This window comes from Natrix helvetica (assembly GCF_964273705.1).
Source record: "Natrix helvetica genome assembly, chromosome: 1".
NCBI classification, from domain to species: Eukaryota; Metazoa; Chordata; class Lepidosauria; order Squamata; family Natricidae; genus Natrix; species Natrix helvetica.
In genome coordinates this window covers 154,236,234-154,239,325 of record NC_138548.1, presented here as the reverse complement: position 1 = coordinate 154,239,325, position 3,092 = coordinate 154,236,234, and the positions used below count along the sequence as shown (strand labels likewise).

The window sequence follows — 3,092 nt, the reverse complement described above, 5'->3', positions numbered from 1 at the left end:
CAGAGGTGGGTTTCTGCAGGTAAGCCCTGGATTGGGCGAACCGGTACTGGTGGCGGCGGGAGGCTCCACCCACCCACCTGGACGTTTCTGTGCATGTGCAGAAGCGTCACACGCATGCATGAGCAAACCAGTAGTAGAATTAATTGAAATCGACCACTGCTGTACATACCAGTAATGGTCAGAATGTGGGGTTTGTATTGTGGTAATCAAGTGATTTCCATTGTGCCCCATTCCACTATAGAACAGTTCTTCCTAACCGCCCAATCTTCAAATATTTTGGACTATAATTCCCAGGCACTCTGGTCAATATAATTTGTAGCCTATACATTCTTGATGGCTACTGGACAGGTACTGAATCTGCCCATTTTTCTCAGTATTATTTCCACGAATAACAGGAGAGTAGAAATGTAATGTTCCACACTTGCAACTGTGTTGGGAGTAAGGTAACAGTAGCATTTCTAAAGTGGTAGAATGGATTGTCCATTCCTCAGGTTTACAACCTCATTTCGGAATGCTCTCCCTACATATTTCATATACACACTGAAAAATCGGGAAATGTTCTAGTACATTGTAGTAATGGGAAATGCTAGAGTTAAATGTTAAATCTTTATTATGCAGGATTGGAGCAAAAGACTCCTCTGTCAAACTACTCATGAGTCTTCTTTTCTTTTCTTTTTTTCATCAGTTCTGCTTCCTTGTTCTTCAATAAGCAGGTCCTGAATTGGGCCTGCCAAAGAGTAAGACGAGTCTTCCCTTTTTAAAAGCGAGGAAATCTACATCTATCTTTCTTGCTAATGGGTCTCTTTTCTTCCTCTTCATTCAGAGATCCATTTTACTTTGGAGAACAATCTCCTTTCCCTTGCCTGAAGTCTGAAATAATGTCATAGTATCGTAAGATGGTAAGTTTGCCATCTTATTTTGTTGCACGTGCAAATTAGACCTTATAGTTGAAATGGCCAGAACTAACAAAAGTTCTGGGTGTAATAATGATTGACTAAAGCAACTTCAAGATAACTGATTCGGGACATTCTGAAGTTAGTGGGGGGGGGGGGAACCTATGCATGAATGGGTGAGAGACTTTGTTAGATATGTACATCATGAACCAGAGAATGAGGACTCAACATAGCAGGGTGCTGCCCTCCTCCATAAATGGGGAAAGCTCCCCTCTTCAGAAAGTAACTTTGGTGCTCCAGAGCACTCTGGCCAACATACTGTGGAACAGGGCCCTCTGAGCGCCTATCAGGGAATGCCCAGAGACTTTCTGTATGCAACTCCATCATGTACTGACTATATAAATAACAGAATAATAGAGTTGGAAGGGACCTTGGAGATCTTCTAGTCCAACCCCCAGGAAACCCCATACCATTTCAGGCAAATAGTTGTCCAATCTCTTCTTAAAAACTTCCAGTATTGGAGCACCCACAACTTCTGGAGCCAGTTAATTGTTCTGTTAGGAAGTTTCCTCTTAGTTCTAGGTTGCTTCTCTTTTTGATTGGTTTCCACCCATTGCTTCTTCTTCTGGCTTCAGGTGCTTTGGAGAATAGCTTGACTCCCTCTTCTTTGTGGCAGCCCCTGAGATATTGGAACACTGCTATCATGTCACTCCTAGTCAGTGGTGGGTTTCAAAATTTTTGGAACCTCTTCTGTAGGCGTGGCCTGCTTTGTGGGAGTGGCTTGCCACCCATGTGACTGGGTGGGAGTGGCTTGCCATCCATGTAACCAGGTGGGAGTGGCTTGCCATTCATGTGACTGAGTGGGAGTGGCTTGCCACTCATATGACTGGGGGGAGTGGCTTGTTGCCCATATGACCAGGTGGAGTGGCCAAGACGATGTCACTGAATTCTTTGCCCCAATGGATAAACTACAATAAGATTAAAATAAGTACACAAAACAATAAAAGAGGTACTTACAGAAGGAAGATGACTGTCCTTGCCAGTCTTCAGTATCACTGACTCCAATGAATGGCCTACACAAAGAAGAGACACTGAAATGAACTCTTCCATTGCATGCACTGCATTAGGATGAAACAAGCACACAAAACAATAAAGACAGCTACTTACAGAGGGAAGATTACTGCCTTGCCGGTCTTCTGCACACCACCACCTCATCACCTTGCTCCAATAACCTGCACAAAGAAGAGACACAGAAAGGAAGACTTTAATTGCATGCACTGCATTAGATGAAACAAGCACACAAAATAATAGTAAAGGAAGATTACTGTCCTTTTCTCCATCTTCTGCACCACCACCTCACCACCTTGCTCCAATAACCTGCACGAAGAAGAGACACAGAAAGGAAGACTTTAATCACATGCACTACATTAGGATGAAACAAGCACACAAAATAATAGAAAAGGAAGGTTACTGTTCTTTTGTGTGTTGAAGTCACCCACTGACCACCTTGCTCCAATGAATGGCCTGCACAAAGAGATACAGAAAGGAAGACTTTAATTGCTTGCACTACTATATTAAAGATGAAACAAGGACACAAAGCAATAAAACAGCTAAGAAATAAAATAATAAAATAATAAAACAGGAAAGATGACTCTCCTAGCGGTCATACTCTGTTGCCTCTTCATCCTGTTAAATAATACTAACTGCAGAAGAAATAAAACAATATTGGACTCAATTGTGGTTGTAAGCTGAGGATTACACTACAGGTAACAAAAGGGACCTCTGTTGTCACCCAACAATGTACAGTCTTTTCCGGAAGGATGTCCCCCAACAAACAGGAAAGACAAAGTTTTTCATCCAAGAAGTTAGATCAAGAATGAATGTCATAGGTAGATTCACAGAGCAATACATATTTCTTTTTCTGAAATTTAGTTCTCAGTTCTAACTAACAGAAACAGAAATTATAAATCTAAAAGTATGAAATAAAACACCAATTATGTAAGGAAAGGTCACTAAAATGTATAAGGAAATATTATTAGTACTTGATCATTATTAATGTGTAGATAACTGCGGGACATTACACACCCACAAACTATGACAGTGCCAGGAAAACACAAAAAAATAAGAATTTCCTCCCCCCAAAAGACTGCAAATGAAACCAGTTTTTTTACTCCTAACCCTAAGGACAAGAAAGACAAA

At 41.2% G+C, this 3,092-nt stretch overlaps 1 long non-coding RNA gene across 1 annotated transcript in view; it reads right to left on the bottom strand.

Annotated features, from left to right (window-relative positions):
- The window catches only part of LOC309387148, a 5,010-nt gene extending 2,744 nt beyond the window's left edge, over positions 1 to 2,266 (bottom strand). The window contains exons 1-3 of the long non-coding RNA XR_014174548.1: positions 2,061 to 2,266; positions 1,911 to 1,966; positions 1 to 1,572 (exon numbers count right to left, since the gene is read on the bottom strand). The exon at positions 1 to 1,572 is cut by the window's left edge and continues 2,744 nt beyond it. This is a non-coding gene — a long non-coding RNA (uncharacterized lncRNA). The remainder of the gene's footprint in view (positions 1,573 to 1,910; positions 1,967 to 2,060) is intronic.
- Between the last annotated feature and the right edge of the window lie 826 nt (positions 2,267 to 3,092).